Source organism: Mchenga conophoros, linkage group LG7 (genome assembly GCF_057382185.1).
Source record: "Mchenga conophoros isolate Kocher_MC1m ecotype Shallow Benthic linkage group LG7, M_conophoros_male_GT1.1, whole genome shotgun sequence".
In the NCBI taxonomy this organism is placed as follows: Eukaryota; Metazoa; Chordata; class Actinopteri; order Cichliformes; family Cichlidae; genus Mchenga; species Mchenga conophoros.
Window position 1 is genome coordinate 57,706,299 of NC_140532.1, and position 17,831 is coordinate 57,724,129.

Genomic DNA, 17,831 nt, shown 5'->3' on the forward strand with positions numbered 1-17,831 from the left:
GCTGTCTCATGAATTTTTACCCTCTATATAAACTGTTGTACTTGTGAATAAAGTTGAGTCACTTTGGGAAGACAATCTAAAGCAGTCTCTGTTTTCTTGTTCTCCCAAGCTGCTCCCGAGCTCGTACTAACACGCTGAATGGCATGCTTGAATATTACTTGAGAATATATTTGACTGTGTTACAGACTAAGGGACATTCTCTGCTGATAGGTGAAGGTACATTCTCTGCTGATAGACGTCCACACCTCGGAGGAAGCCGATCCACGGAGTAGGCCCTGGAAACCGTTTCCTTCAGATAGTACTATACAACTTCTTAACTTGTTTTAGGCACTTTTTACTGCTGTAGTGCATGGGTTCTCTCTGGCTGTGTACTCTGGCTTCTTCCCACACTGTAAAACCTAATAAGTTCACAGAACTCAAAAATTGTTGTGTAACAGATTACACAACAATTTTTTAGTGATGTTTTTAAAAGTTTTAAGTTTAACTACAATAAAAATTATAGTTGCAGTTGCCTTAAATTACCTCAATGTTAACTCATAAATGTTGATATTCCTCAACTTATAATTAGGGAGTAATAAACTCAAAATGTTCAATTTTTTCAACTTAATTAAGGTGGGAAAGACACTCAAAATATTTTACATATTGCAACTCATACGATGTGGGAAATAAACTCAAACTTTTTCATATTTTCTAACTTATAATATGGGAAATAACACTTAAAATCTTCAATATTTTTTAAAATACTGTGGGAAATACACTTACAAATAATTCTAAACTGTTTACCCAGTAAATTATAATCAGCTAAAAGTGTTAGAAAACATGAAAGTAACAACACTAACAATTTAACAACTTTTTATTAAACACAATGTGCTTTTAAAAAGGCACAAACAACAGAGCTCACTCATAAAAAAGTGCTTCATAAATAAAACAAGAGAAAAAGACTCCAAGGGTCTCCATCTCAATTCTAAAATTCAATAACATTTTCAGTATTAACAGCAATTGCAGCTATTAGAACATTGATGCATTTAACACTTACTGTACCTTGACAGCTGCAGCTCACTTTCTTTTTTAAAAATACATAAAAAAAACAGTACTGGTTTCCACTGCTGTACTTATAGGGAACAAACATCAAGGCAGTGCATTTACGTATTAGGCAACAGAACATTAAACATGAATAGTGAACTGAACAGTCATTCATCTTAAATGTGAGGTAGAAGAGGCAAATGATTAGGAAAAAAACAAACAAAAAAGCTTCCTCAATACTCAGCTTAACAAGTAGTCCATTCTGAGTGATTCACTCATTGAACAAATCATTCTTCAGCATCAGTAGACGCCCTTTCAGTGGTTTGTTGTCCTCAAGGCACATCACAACCTTTTGGATAAATGTGAATGTAAGCTCAAGTTTCTTTGGGTATTGTAGGTCTAATGCATAGATGTACCCAAAGAGCAGGAGAAATGACTCAGCCAGATTTGTGGGACCATTCACAAGTATTTCATCCTCAACGACAATGCAGATGCTTTCGGGACTGAAGAGGGCCGAATCAGTAGTGTCATCCGTGACAACTGTCAGCAGAGCCACAGGAGTGTCAGTGAGGTCTGGACCATCTGCTGACTGCAAAACAAAAATAATACAAGAATGAGTTCAGCCCCACAAGGACACAAATCATGCTATTGATTAGAGGTGTGAATCTTCATAAGTCGCACGTTTCTTTTAGGATTATAATGTCAACGATTTAATTTGATATTGCGATACATCATGATGCATTACAATAATCTTAATTTGGGTTTGGTTTCAAAACATATGTGCAAATAAATGTTTTCAATAATAAATATATGCCAAGATATTTGTTTTTGTTATTTACCAAACATTTCTCTGACCACAACATGGCACCTCCAAAAAAATAGAACACTTGAATTTTAAAAAGGGAGATAGTTTTTATCTGCAGATTTTTTTTGTATAATAATCTTTCAACTATTTTCATGTTTTCTGGTTTATGCGTAACAATCTTCTTGCAATCTTATTCAACAATAGTTGATATATGGGAGAAAACAAGTCAGATGAGGACTGTGTTGAACATCCTTCCTGATATACAGTGGGGCAAAAAAGTATTTAGGCTACGTTCACACTGCAGGTCTTAATGCTCAATTCCGATTTTTTGATCAAATCCGATTTTTTTGTCTGCTCGTTCACACTACAAATAAAATGCGACAGCAAACGCGCTCTAGTGTGAACGCTCAAAGCGGCCCGCATGCGCAAAAGAAGATGTCACACACAACGCGCTCTGTTTAGACCCAGAGCAACAGTATTGTTTGACTGATGGCCCTTAATATAAAGACTTCGGACTTCACGTTTCCCAATTTTTGCTTTAAGTTATTTTGTTATTTACATAATAATGTAATTAACCTAATAATGATCCTTATTGCTGTTTAAGAGAGGAGCGGTGCTTCAAAGGATAGTTGCAGATTTCTGTCAGAATCTGCAGATTATACAGTACAAATAAAATGTTTACGTTGTCTTCCCAACAGTTTCACTAACATCTACACTGGATGGCCAGGAAGCGTTCGCGATGTCTTCTCGGGCGCTTCTCTGGCGCTGATAATTGGCTTCAGTGTGTCGGTGACGTAAAAGGCGGATTTAATGCGACTTGACCGTTCAAACAGCAGTCGCTTTCTAAAACATCGGATATGTATCGGATTCAGTACCACATACGAAAGTGACCCAGATCGGATTTGAAAATATCGGATTTGCGCCGTTCACACTGTCATAGCATGATCGGATATGGGTCGCATAGGGTAAAAAAAAATCGGATTTGATGCGCTTTCGCCTGCAGTGTGAACGTAGCCTTAGTCAGCCACCGATTGTGCAAGTTCCCCCACCTAAAATGATGACAGAGGTCAGTAATTTGCACCAGAGGTACACTTTAACTGTGAGAGACAGAATGTGAAAAAAAAATCCATGAATCCACATGGTAGGATTTGTAAAGAATTTATTCGTAAATCAGGGTGGAAAATAAGTATTTGGTCAATAACAAAAATACAACTCAATACTTTGTAACATAACCTTTGTTGGCAATAACAGAGGTCAAACGTTTACTATAGGTCTTTACCAGGTTTGCACACACAGTAGCTGGTATTTTGGCCCATTCCTCCATGCAGATCTTCTCGAGAGCAGTGATGTTTTGGGGCTGTCGCCGAGCAACACGGACTTTCAACTCCCGCCACAGATTTTCTATGGGGTTGAGGTCTGGAGACTGGCTAGGCCACTCCAGGACTTTCAAATGCTTCTTACGGAGCCACTCCTTTGTTGCCCGGGCGGTGTGTTTTGGATCATTGTCATGTTGGAAGACCCAGCCTCGTTTCATCTTCAAAGTTCTCACTGATGGAAGGAGGTTTTGGCTCAAAATCTCACGATACATGGCCCCATTCATTCTGTCCTTAACACAGATCAGTCGTCCTGTCCCCTTGGCAGAAAAACAGCCCCATAACATGATGTTTCCACCCCCATGCTTCACAGTAGGTATGGTGTTCTTGGGATGCAACTCAGTATTCTTCTTCCTCCAAACACGACGAGTTGAGTTTATACCCAAAAGTTCTACTTTGGTTTCATCTGACCACATGACAGTCTCCCAATCCTCTGCTGTATCATCCATGTGCTCTCTGGCAAACTTCAGACGGGCCTGGACATGCACTGGCTTCAGCAGCGGAACACGTCTGGCACTGCGGGATTTGATTCCCTGCCGTTGTAGTGTGTTACTGATGGTGACCTTTGTTACTTTGGTCCCAGCTCTCTGCAGGTCATTCACCAGGTCCCCCCGTGTGGTTCTGGGATCTTTGCTCCCCGTTCTCATGATCATTTTGATCCCACGGGATGAGATCTTGCGTGGAGCCCCAGATCGAGGGAGATTATCAGTGGTCTTGTATGTCTTCCATTTTCTGATGATTGCTCCCACAGTTGATTTTTGCACACCAAGCTGCTTGCCTATTGTAGATTCACTCTTCCCAGTCTGGTGCAGGTCTACAATACTTTTCCTGGTGTCCTTCGAAAGCTCTTTGGTCTTGGCCATGGCGGAGTTTGGAGTCTGACTGTTTGAGGCTGTGGACAGGTCTCTTTTATACAGATGATGAGTTCAAACAGGTGCCATTCATACAGGTAACGAGTGGGGGACAGAAAAGCTTCTTACAGAAGACGTTACAGGTCTGTGTGAGCCAGAGATTTTCCTTGTTTGAGGTGACCAAATACTTATTTTCCACCCTAATTTACGAATAAATTCTTTACAAATCCTACCATGTGAATTCATGGATTTTTTTTCACATTCTGTCTCTCACAGTTGAAGTGTACCTCTGGTGCAAATTACTGACCTCTGTCATTTTTTTAAGTGGGGGAACTTGCACAATCGGTGGCTGACTAAATACTTTTTTGCCCCACTGTACACCCTGGTTCTCCTTGAGTTCTGAGCAATGTCATATGGTTGATGCTGAGGCCAGTACACTTACATCACAAGTCCTGAATAACGTGGAGGCATCTTCACGCAGGTACACAGGAAGTGCACGAAGGACGAGGGCCCGTCTTGTATTTACATCATGCTGTTCCTAGATGAACACACAATATCTATTAGAATAGTATTTACACAAATGCAGAGTAAAAACAAAGTGTTGGATAGCCATGTTCTGATTGTCATTGTTATAGATCAGGGGTGTCAAAACTTTTTGTGTAACGGGCTAAACCTGTCAATCTAGAAGGGTAACCCAAAAAAAATCTAAAAATTTTGAATAATTCAAGGCAAAATTCTCTAGTTTCTTTGTATTTATTTTTTATTTAAATTGGGACACAAATTATAAAACTCACCCACTGACAACTGGTGAAATGTTGACTCTCTGTAGCGCTCTTTGCAGTCTGATATCTGTAAACAATATGTGCACAAAGACGACTTATTAATGTTCAAAAACATTTCTTGCACAGCACACACACACACAAGTAGTCAGCTGATCTCATCTGATGCAGATCTGCTCCTTGATCAAGTGACATTTGTCCGGATTTTTGGCACGAGTGACGTCGAATCAGCACCGCAGCTGGATGGCCCGATTTACATACCCAGCGCAGCTGATACTCACCACAATAATTTACTAAGATTATATGCACTCCTGTTATTAAGTCCAGTTCAGTCTGTTAATGTTAACCGTTTCAAACTAATGTTGATAGGTGTGTTGCTAAGCTTAATAACTTAAATAACAAACTTGAAATTTACCCGTCCTATTTTCCCTTTTATTGTTTTTTCTCTGTGCTGTAAATCTTCTGTCTAAGAAGAAATTTGAGGCTGCTGTTCTGAAAATAAGCTACCAAAGCTTTTTCTGAATGAATCAATAAAGATCCATTTATGGAAAGCTGTGATGAAAGCAGTTTTGTCTTTAATTATATTCAACAATATAACATATTCGACCACTTTTAAGTGATTTTGTGATCTTTAATACACTTTAATACACTAAAGTTAAGGTTATTTACCTAATTTCTAGTAAGTAGCCCTCAGTGAAAAAAGTTTGGACACCCCAGCCTTACAGGTTAGGGAGTATTTGTGATCCGCACAGTCTGCATCAATGATTCTTTCTTAGCCTGGGAGCAGAACGCGGCTCTTTATTTTCATTTCATTTCAATTTATCTAGCAAAGATCGATAGGGTCTGGCTTAAAGGTGTCAAGGAGGCGCCTCAGTCTGGCTGGTTGAGCCTTGTCGAATTAGCGCGAACAATTTAGCTGAACTTCGTTCGTAGCACCGAGTTCGACCAGTGTATAATGTTAGGCTGAATCAGGCGATGCATTTTTCCGCAAGCCTTGACTTGTAGAGCTCGCTTAGTGGAATACCCCTCTAAACTGTTAAAAGGATTTCGAGATTATCTCACAACCACACATTTGAGACTACGAAAAAATACAAACGTGTCTAATTACCATCATGATAACACACTCATGTTGTTTATTATTGTTCGCTTCATGCTAGCACACACACACAGCTCAACAGCGTAAACTACTGACTGTGTAACACGGACACTTATTGAAATAAGTATACTCACAATACGCACGTACGTTACCGGCGAATACGACAACCAGTGGAAAGTTTTAGTAGAAAGTTCAAATGCATGGAGCTAGAACTGCCACCGTCAACTTCCCGGGCAAGAATACAATGCATTATGGGAAATGTTGTCCCCCACGGAAAACCGCCAAAACGTTACATCATTCTAATTTGAAATAACATTACGTATTTGTCACATTAGAAAACTTCTAAAATTACAATTACTTGGATTCGAATTCATTTATAACAAACATTCACTGTGCACAAAGTACGAATATATTTCCAGTAAAAAATAAAAAAGAATGTTTATCGAAATTAAATTTAAACAAAACAAAAACACGTTAGACTTACCAAATTTAGGGCAGTTGATGAAAAAAAATAAGGTGGTGGGTTGAAGTTGGGGACTCTTAATCCACACGGGCTGGCCAAAACTTCCCCGTATCAAGGTAAATTCAAGATGGCTGACTAAGCTTTCCTGAGGGAGCGACAAGACTCCACCCACCAGAACGTCACTAATATATGCTTCTTAAACTTTTTGAGCGTTCCAAAAAATTTAGCTAAAAAATATTGAGCCCTATTCAATTAAAGCTGCATAAAAGCCAACAGAGCTCAATACTTTATAGTTTGCTCAACTACAAAACGACATTTGAGTGTTATGAGCTTATTAGTTATGAGCTAGAACAACTGTTAGGGATTACAGTGCACAGTCCAAAGATGTAGCTTATGGGGTTAGGTTAACTGGTGATTCAAAACTGCCCTTTGGTGTGAATGCAAATGCTTGTCCTTCCATGTTAGACTGGTGATCTGTCCAGGTTGTACTGCCCTATGGTAGCTGGTATAGGCCCCAAACCTGCTTGCTACCCCACAATCCTGATAAGGATAAGTGGAAGAGGATGGATGATTGCAAAGGAATCAGTTGTTAATTATTGTAGCCAGTATTTTTTTCAGAAGAAAAAATACCCCCCCCAACACACACACACACATCATTCTTTATGGATGCTGTGTGTGTGTGTGTTTGGCAGTCACCTGGGTGTGATGTGATTTACATGGACAAAGTTTATTAGTTGATATCTGCAACTGAATTGAAAACACCTCACCTTTCCAACTGTCCAAAACAAATAAATGTTGCAATATTTTGCTAACAGTTTCACAATCATCGTCTGGTGTGCACAACAATATCATCTTTGGACAAGTGCATTCAGTGTGTGGGACCGGTTTCCTCCCTCAAGTGGCTTGGCTATAAGTGCAAAGGTGAGACATTTAGTGAATAGGTACAGTGTATAGTAAAAAGCATTAATAGAGTTCAACAAGTTAAGACTAGCTGAAATGAACACTGCTCCCTTTTTAATTAATGGGTGGTCACGTCTAATTAAAGAAATGTAGTATTACCTCATTGGTGCAGGACCTTGTAAAAATGGTATACTTGGGATTGTCCTCAATTCCCCATTCCATAACATAAACTGCTCAAAATAATAAAGGGAACACTTAAACAATGCGATGTTACTCCAAGTCAGAACACACTTCTGTGAAATCAAACTGTTCACTTAGGAAGTAACACTGACAACCAGTTTCACATGCTGTTTTGCAAATAGAGTAGACAACAAGTGGAAATTATAGTCAATTCACCATAATAAAGGACTGGTTCTGCAGGTGGTGACCACAGACCACTTCTCAGCACCTATGCTTTCTGGCTGATGTTATGGTCACTTTTGAATGCTGGCGGTGATTTCATTTTAGTGGTAGCATGAGACGGTCTACAACCCACACAAGTGGCTCAGGTAGTGCAGCTCATCTAGCGTAGCACATCAATGTGAGCTGTGGCAAGAAGGTTTGCTGTGTCTGTTAGTGTAGTGTCCAGAGCATGGAGGTGCTACCTGGATGTGGAGTAGGCCATAGGAGGGCAACAACCCAGCAGCAGGACCGCTACCTCCACCTTTGTGCAAGGAGGAACAAGAGGAGCCCTGCAAAATGACCTCAAACAGGCCACAAATGTGCATCTGTCTGCTCAAATGGTCAGAAACTGACTTCATGAGGGTGGCTTGAGGGTCCAGCGTCCACAGGTGGGGATTGAGCTTGCAGCCCAACACCATGCAGGATGCTTGGCATTTGCCAGAAAACACAAAGTTTGGCAACTTCGGCACGGGCACCCTATGCTCCTCACAGCTGAAAGGAGGTTCAAACTGAGCACGTGACAGTCTGGAGATGCCGTGGGGAACGTTCTGCTGCCTGCAACATCCTCCAGCATGATCATATTGGCAGTGGGTCAGTAATGGTGAGGGGTGGCATTTCTGTACCTGCCAGAGAGCCTGACTGTCATTGGGTAACAAGATGAGGTCCTCGGACCCTTTGTGAGACCACATGCTGGTGCGTTTGACCCTGGGGTCCACCTAATGCGAGACGACACTGGACCTCATGTGGCTGGAGTATGTCAGCAGTTCCTCCATGACAAAGGCATTGATGCTATGGACTGGCCCGCCTGTTCCCCAGACCTAAATCATGTCTCACTCCATCCACCACAAACTGTCCAGGGGTTGGCAGATGCTTTAGTCCAGGTCTTGGAGGAGATCCTTCAGGAGACCATCCGCCACCTCATCCCGTGCATGCCCAGGCATTGTAGGGAAGTCATACAGGCATCTGGAGGCCACACACATTCAACTACACACTTTCATGCCATTCAACTACCTAAAGAACAAAGTATTTAATAAGAATAATTCCTTCATTCACATCTGGGATGTCCTTTTTTTGGAGGGGGGGGGGGGGGGGATTAGCAGTGTATGTGTAGTCATTAAAATATCCTTAAGTGTGAACAGTTTGGTTTTTTTTTTTTTTTTCAGCATTTGACATTACTGCAATGCTTTGACAAAAAACTACTTCACTTAAATAGAACTGCAAAGCTAAATTAAGTCTATCAAAATGTGTTTCAGTTTGTTTAGGGGTCTGGCACAAATCTTGCCTTACAAAATTGGCAAATCAGAATTGCCACCAGTCAACACAGGTGTGTATCCCATTCATATTTGGCTTGACTTTGTTTTTCAGTTTATTTTTTACCTGTCTAAAGTATTGATCAATTAAAATAACTTTTGTTCTTACATTCCAGAAAGAAGAAATTTCTGAATATTCAGGGGAGGATGGATTGCCACATTCAGTTCTGGATCAAATATCAAGCGATGATGATGGCAACCACAGCATATCAGAAGAAGAATATGTGCCAGATTCAGAGTCATATGATGAAGATTCAGATGAAGACATCTCATTATTGCCAAGCACATCAAAAGGTCTGCTATGCCAAAATGACATCTCCAAAGCGCATGAACAATCAGATTCAATGAATTTAATCCACAACTTGACAAAGGACAAGCCACAAGATAAAAATGAGCTTTGCGAAACTGAATCAGAAAAAATGACTTTAAGTAAAAGAAATTACTGCTATTTTTGTGGCAAACCACAAGCTAAAATTTCCCGCCACCTGAAAACGCACAAAACGGCTCCTGATGTTGTGCATGCATTTTCCCTGCCTAGAGACTCAAACGAGCGTAAAAGTCTGTTAGAGAAATTGAGAAATAAGGGAAATTTTAAGCATAATGCTGCAGTTTTGCATGGTGGAGTGGGACCACTGAAAGTGAAGAGAAGACCCAAGATTAAAGCAGTAGAGGGAAAGTTCGCTCATTGCTTTTATTGTCAAGGGATGTATGTTCGCAAGGATCTTTGGAGACATGTCCGCAGATGTCCGAACAAACCAAAAGATGACACGGATAAAGAACCTGGAAGAACCAAAGTACTCGGCCTGGCTTTAACTCTGGAGTCTCAGTGTTATCCGCAGGTGTCAAGTGGAGTCTGGAAGGTTCTTGCTGTTATGAAACAAGATGAGATTGCCTCAGCTGTGCGAAATGACTTTACTGTTATTCAGTTTGCCCAGTCCCTCTACAATAAACATGGACAAGACCCTACAAAGTATGATTATATACGACAGAAGCTTCGTGAAGCGGGACGTTTGTTGTTGTGTCTGCGCACAGAATTCTCAGTGCATAACATGGAAGAAGCTATTAAGCCTGCTAATTTCCAGAGAGTTGTGCAAGCAGTAAAGAAAGTTTCAGGTTTTGATGAAGAGACACTGTCATACAAAACTCCAAGCCTTGCGCTGAAACTGGGACATACACTGCATAAAATGTCTGACATTATCCATTGTCGTGCCCTCATGACAGAGGATGAAGCCCTAATCAAGTCCACTGATGCGTTCAAGAAGTTGTATGTCTCCAAATGGTCCGAGATGGTGTCTCACCGTGCCTTGAACACATTGAGTGAGGCAAAGTTTAACAAGCCATCAACATTGCCCTTTACAGAAGATGTTCGGATTCTCCATCACTACCTTCAAAAATCTGCAGAAAGTGCCTTTTGCAGCTTGGAGAACGAAGCCACAGCTCAGAATTATGCCCAACTTGCACAAGTTACACTCTCACAAATCATTGTGTTCAACCGAAGACGTTCTGGAGGGGTTTCAAAGATGCGCCTCAAAAGTTTTCTTGAAAGAGACAAAACAGCACTCCACACAGATGTTGCCATGGGGCTCTCAGAAATGGAACAGAGACTCTGTAACTATTTCTGTAGAATAGAAATAATGGGAAAAAGGGACAGAAATGTTCCAGTTCTGCTAACACCAAGCATGCTGGATGCTCTGTCACTACTGGTTAGTAGGAGGCCTGACTGTGGTATTTGTGCCACTAATATCTACCTCTTTGCAAGACCCCGATCAATGAGTCATTACAGAGGAATGGACTCCTTGCGTGTTCATGCACACCAGTGTGGAGCAAAGCAGCCTGAGTATCTAAGATCGACACAGCTCAGAAAACATGTTGCCACACTCTCACAAGTCCTTAATTTGAAAAACAACGAACTTGATCAGGTTGCAGATTTCCTGGGTCATGATATCCACGTTCACCGCGAATTCTACAGATTACCAGTTCCCACAACACAGCTGGCCAAGATTTCCAAACTGCTTTTAACACTGGAAAAAGGACATCTTTCCCAGATCCAGGGGAAATCACTGGATGAGATCAAAATAGAAGGTTTGTATTGAAAGGAGCAAATATTAGGGCAGTAGTTGAATATTATGCTTTATCAACAGAATTAAAACCTAAAAGCACAGACCATTCTGTTAAATGTCCATGATTTAAGGTTCTTGAAGTCTATTGTTTCATCACTTTGCAACATTTGGCAAACTGCAGAGTGGTGGCCTTAAATAGTAAAACTATGTACTATAATTTCCAGTATTTGTTCTGTATTTTGTCATATCTCGTTGTTAATGTGAGGTTTTTGGGGGGGTTGTGTTTGTTTGTTTTTTTGTTTTGTTTTTTCCCCCCCCACAATTTCTCAGATGAAATTGCATTAAGTGATGCTGAAACAAAGGACAGTGAGAGTGAATCAGATGATGATGACACAGCACTCACAATGTCGGCGTGTGGCACCAGTGAGCCTGTACATGCAGTAGCTGATTCCACAAACACAGCGCAGCTCCAAGACACTGTAGATTGTGGTAAGTTACCACTAGCTTGGTTTCTGTGGATAAAATGTTTGTTACAAATATTAAAACTTAATCAAATTGTGTAATCAGCAGATGAAGGACCACTCACAATGCCTGCAGCAAGTGAGACTGCTGCTCCCTCTGAAGGTAAGGGGTGCAGTTGGTTCTCTAAGCTTATTATTGTTTCATCACTTTGCAACATATGGCAAACTGCAGAGTGGTGGCAAAAAGTCACTTGGATGAGTGACAAAATGTTTCTCCAACTGAAAACGCTACGTCCAGATTAACAGAATCAACGTTTTGGGATTTACTTACCTGGATGATTGAGCATGCATCAAGAGACTTTTATTCAACTTTTTATTCAGTCTTTTATTCACAGCGGAACACTAAATGTTGTCTCATTTTAGAAATTTGATAAATTTTCAAAGAGAATTTTAGCTCGTTTTGATATTGATGGTAGCAACACATTTCAGAAGTTAGTACAGGGTAGCATCCATTCTTTTAACAAGCAAATGTTTTTTGTTTTTTTTGTTTGGTTTTTTGTTTGTTTTAACTACTACTACTTTATATATCTTCCAGAGAAAAATGCTGCTCAATCCCACAATTCCCGAAGAGCTCCCAAAAACATGTGGTCCAAGGCTGAGGTTGCTGCAGTGATGAGGCATTTTAAAGACCACATAAACGAAGGGAAACTAGCCACCAAAAATGAATGCAGTCATTGCAAATTGGTAGAAGATCCGGTGTTGGCAGGAAGAACAGTTCAAAACATAAGAGATTTTGTAAGAAACAGAGGATTAACTGCAAAAAGGCAGAAAAAAATGAATTAAAATAACTGTTTAGCCAGATGTGGTTTTACATCTTGGTCAGATTGCCAATTGTTGTTAACACTGATGTTCTGTTTAAAGAAAAAAAAAAGTTCTTGTTAAATACAGAAGCAGTTTGTATTTCATAATTTTTACATTTAATTTATTTAGGGTTTTTTTTGACGGGTTATATTTAAAATAAAAAATTATAAATGCATATTTTCTCCCCTTAATATTTACCTTTAAACTATTAAAATTCATTTTAAATGTTTTTAATTTTTCTGTTTTCTATATTTTTATATTTCTGTGGGAAGCGTGGGCATTTTTGTCCATAGATTTCTTTTTTTATTTATGGTTAAAATTAATGTTCAGATCCAAGAACACTAATAAAATGATGTTCCAGTAATCCTGTGTCCTGTCAGATGTGTATTCATGGTAATGATGAGCTATTTAAATATTACATCATTGTCCCTTTAAAGACCCAATATTGTTTTTTTTGGACCTCATAAAACACATTGTTGTCAAGTGGACAATGTCTCCAGAAAACACAATAGAGTCTGGTTGGTGTGTATCAGTGTATCTAGACTTCTATAGGGAGTGTATGAGGTCTGAAGTGACCCAAATTTTTTTCAGATTTTTTCGAACACTTTAACCTCGCTCCCTTGGCTCTAAGTCCATTGAAAAGGGTAGTCCACTTAAACCACCACCGGGCGGATTGACGTAGGATAGTCCCTCCATACCACATAGACCCGCATGTGTGTGTGTGTGTGTGTGTGTGTGTGTGTGTGTGTGTGTGTGTGTGTGTGTCCTGCTGATCAAAGGGTCATAAAAGGCAGATCCTTGGTCAGGAAGAGGGTAGACCTCCCTCACCCTAGATAACATTGGTGAGGAAGTCAAGCAGTTAAAGCACTTAGACTAAAACAGATGTAACTACGTCAATCCTACCATAAAACAATAAGAGAAGGTATGACCTCTCTCGTGCTCCCAGGATGTGGGTGTGCATTCTAGTGTGGAATACACACCAAGCCTTTGCAGCCTGTTAAAGATCACACACAATTAATTATATGCCTCTAAGTATACATGGTTGAATATTTCCTAATACAAATAACTACATGCAGTATTCTACCATATGCAAACTTATATCACTAAAAGATTATACTGACTACTAAATACAATTTTCCATTAACACAATCCATACAAGCTCTCTCAGGGTGAAACTGTGACAAACAGTCCCTGTGCAAAGTTGCTTTCCTGATGAATCTGTTTTAAATGCTGTTGGAGATGCATCAGGACTTTCGATTGGTCTTAGGCATGGCGATGCTGGAAGGTTGAGCCCTTGTTCAACAGCAGACTGAAGGTGAGCTATGCCAGAAGCTGAGAGGACTGACAGATCAATGGAAACAAAAGGTATTTGCCTTGTGTTTGGTGTGTAAAGTTTGCAGTACTGGGAGGAACACTGTCTTGTGAAGTGAACACTTGGATTTTCCGTCATTGTTTTTTGAATTACTGTGGACACATGGCACTGTGCATCAACACGATGAACACCAGTCTTCAACTGAACAGGGCAGAATATTGAGCTCAGCACCTCTGCCCTCAATGAATAGGCATGTTGAGTGACACCCTTTGAAGCAAGGGATTTCACAAGCTGGAATACTTTGTTCTCCTCTGAACTATTCAACATGTTTTGAGCAGTACGACTGTCACAGTAAACGCAGCACAGACTTTGACAGAAGGCATCAAAGGCACAGGTGTTCATGACACAGTATTGTCCTTTGCCAAGTTTTACTGCACTGTAAACCCCAACAGTCTACCTGACTTATAAAGTTTGTGGATATAACAATTGAAATTCCTCAAAGTTGAAACAACTTAAAACTTTTGTTCTGTTAACGATTCAAACAGTTATAATTGTACATGGCTTAGAAGTTAAGAGTAAATACTGCTTTCTTAATTATGATTTTTGAGTAAATGTTTTTTTTCCGAGCTCCGCATGTGTATGTCAACTACGTCATGACGTTTTCTCTCTAACCTGAACGACGTTGACAGAAAATTCTGTTCAATATGGCTGCCCTTCTCGAGCGACTGGAGAGCACATTTGGAGAAACTTGTAAGTAAAACGGAACCTTCGTTATGTTTATTTTTTCCGTAAAAAAGCAAGTATATTAATATGTTGCAGGCAAGAACTTCGATTTCGAATGCGCTGTTGTGTTAAAAAGCACAGAACAGGGCTCAGGGAGGGGCGGCCATCTGTTGGGGTGAGAGAAGGAAGACAGGATAAAAGACATGCTGTGGAAGAGAGACAGAGGTTAACAACAGATATGATTCAATGCAGAGAGGTCTGTTAATACATAGTGAGTGAGAAAGGTGACTGGAAAGGAAAAACTCAATGCATCATGGGAATCCCCCAGCAGCCTATGTCTATTGCAGCATAACTAAGGGAGGATTCAGGGTCACCTGGTCCAGCCCTAACTATATGCTTTAGCAAAAAGGAAAGTTTGAAGCCTAATCTTGAAAGTAGAGATAGTGTCTGTCTCCTGAATCCAAACTGGAAGCTGGTTCCACAGAAGAGGGGCCTGAAAACTGAAGGCTCTCCCTCACATTCTACTTTTAAATACTCTAGGAACAACAAGTAGGCCTGCAGAGCGAGAGCGAAGTGCTCTAATAGGGTGATATGGTACTACAAGGTCATTAAGATAAGATGGGGCCTGATTATTTAAGACCTTGTATGTGAGGAGCAGGAGTTTGAATTCAATTCTGGATTTAACAGGAAGCCAATGAAGGGAAGCCAAAACAGGAGAAATATGCTCTCTCTTTCTAGTCCCTGTCAGTACTCTTGCTGCAGCATTTTGGATTAGCTGAAGGCTTTTCAGTGAGTTTTTTGGACATCCTGATAATAATGAATTACAGTAGTCCAGCCTGGAAGTAATAAATGCGTGAACTAGTTTCTCAGCGTCACTCTGAGACAGGATATTTCTAATTTTAGAGATATTGCGCAAATGGAAGAACGCAGTCTTACATATTTGTTTAATATGTGCATTGAAGGACATGTCCTGGTCAAAAATTACTCCAAGGTTCCTCACAGCATTACTGGAGGCCAAGGTAATGCCATCCAGAGTAAGAATCTGGTTAGATACCATATTTCTAGGCTTTTCAGGGCCGAGTACAATAACCTCAGTTTTATCTGAATTAAGAAGCAGAAAGTTAGCGGCCATCCAGGTCTTTATGTCTTTAAGACATTCCTGCAGTTTAAGTAATTGGTGTGTGTTATCTGGCTTGGACAGATAGAGCTGGGTGTCATCTGCATAGCAGTGAAAATGTATGCTATGTCTTCTAATGATGCTGCCTAAGGGAAGCATGTATAATGTAAACAGAATTGGTCCTAGCACTGAACCCTGTGGAACTCCATAATTAACCTCAGTGTGTGAAGAGGACTCTCCATTTACATGAACAAACTGGAGTCTATTAGATAGATATGATACAAACCACTGCAGTAGACACGTTTCATTCTCTTTAATCTAACTGAAATTGCTCTGCTCGTGCTTTGCATTTCACTACGACAACATTTTTCTATATTTGTAACACCTGCTGTAGGTACCTGTAATACCTACAGCATGTTCTAATCGCTCTAATAGGATATTATGGTCGACAGTATCGAATGCTGCACTAAGGTCTAGCAGGACAAGCACAGAGATGAGTCCACTGTCAGAGGCCATAAGAAGATCATTTGTAACCTTCACTAAAGCTGTTTCTGTGCCGTGATGAGCTCTGAAACCTGACTGAAACTCTTCAAATAAACCATTCCTCTGCAGATGATCTGTTAGCTGTTTGACAACTACTCTTTCAAGGATTTTTGATATGAAAGGAAGGTTGGAGATTGGCCTATAATTAGTTTCATCAGTTGTTCAGTTCTTATAAAATGTTGTATAATTGTACCAAATCACTGAGGATACATCCAATGTGTAAATCACAATCAACAATTTTACTGTGATATTCGCTCGTGTTTAGAGAATCTCCATCATCTTTGTTACTGAGTTTCCATTTTTGTAGGGCCAAATTTGTATTAAAAATTAATATTTTCATATGATGTGAAATGACTCAATCATTTCTAATTTTTAGAAGAAACCATTCATTAAGTCCCTTAAGGTGAAGATTTCATATATTGATAATGATAAAATTAACACAAATTAAAGGTTTCACTGATGAACACACAATTTTTCCTTGCTTTGAACCCCATGTTCTATATAGATTACAGCTCTGATCTGGAGAACACTATTTTAAAATACTGTGTAGGGTTTTTGTCAAATGATTAAGAAACAGACTCTCTGTCACAAGAGACAGAAAGGTTGTATCTTAAAAGAAAAGTCTCCAAAATTTGGTAGAGTCTGATGTCATGCAGTTTCATAAACATGTATTCTCCCCAAAGAATGACACCTGAAAACTTTGCGTTAAATGAACTTTTCTTTTCCCTTTTTAGGAGGTGCCTGATATCAACGTGAAACGCACTGCAGTACTTCGTGCCCTTCCTGTATGTCTATGTCTGTGTCACTTTTGGGCTCCTGAGAGGGGTTATCATCCACTTCCTACTCCACAAAGGCTTTGTGTGGATACTGACGCTTCACTGTACCATCCTGTCTGGCAACCTCTGCTTCTTTTCGTATTTGTTTTGCAGAACAGATCCGCATGTTCCCTTCAATAAAACCAAGATGACATGCAATGAATTTATCTATCCTTATAGGGAGATTTTCATGCTTGAACAGACCATGTTTAATGTTCTTGAACTCTGCTTCAACATTAGCTGAAGTTGCAGTGAGTTTTTCGCTCTGAAATAGGGGAACCATTTCTCCAGTCCAGAGTGGTAGGTATCCTCCCAATCTAATTAGGTGTGGGACGAGCTCAGGTAGATAGTGCATATTGTCTCGATCACCATGATCTTCAGCATGGCACCTGCTCCCCTCACAAATATCTGCCACCCTCTGCCTTAAGTCGGTGTTTATTTCTGTGCATGGATCCAATCTAATGTCTTCTTCTTCCTTATCATCAGAAACATAGTCTCATCTGCAATTTTTCTTTTCAGATTTGATTTGGACACTTCTGACATAATGGGGTTTCCAAAACTGTCACAGCCTTCTGTCTCACTTAATGCCACAATAGCAATGCTACGTATTAGGACCTTTGCTTCTTCCAAGGATTGGGACTTGACAAGTTGTGCCATTGATCGCACGTAGAAATCCCTCACCCGATGAGGCTTTTTTCTCAAACAGTCCCACTGGCAAATCATTTTGATTAAGTGTGCCACACCCACTCTAATGAAACATTCAATTCAATTCAATTTTATTTATATAGCGCCAAATCACAACATAAGTCGCCTCAAGGCGCTTCATAGATACAGAGAAAAACCCAACAATCATATGACCCCCTATGAGCAAGCACTTTGGCAACAGTGGGAAGGAAAA

At 40.0% G+C, this 17,831-nt stretch overlaps 2 long non-coding RNA genes across 3 annotated transcripts; one reads left to right on the forward strand and one right to left on the reverse strand.

Moving 5' to 3' along the window:
* Positions 1–841: 841 nt before the first annotated feature.
* Positions 842–6,536, reverse strand: LOC146571278 (uncharacterized). Of its 2 annotated transcripts, none has more exons than XR_014893231.1 (4): positions 6,412–6,536; positions 4,847–4,901; positions 4,495–4,590; positions 842–1,612 (listed from the first exon to the last, which is right to left on the reverse strand). It is a non-coding gene; the product is annotated as an uncharacterized LOC146571278 (long non-coding RNA). The 2 variants fall into 2 exon arrangements; XR_014893230.1 differs by having other exon boundaries at positions 6,062–6,509.
* A 4,569-nt stretch (positions 6,537–11,105) lies between these two features.
* On the forward strand, positions 11,106–12,990 carry LOC146571279 (uncharacterized). Its single transcript, XR_014893232.1, has 3 exons — positions 11,106–11,590; positions 11,669–11,725; positions 12,158–12,990. It is a non-coding gene; the product is annotated as an uncharacterized LOC146571279 (long non-coding RNA).
* Positions 12,991–17,831: the final 4,841 nt, after the last annotated feature.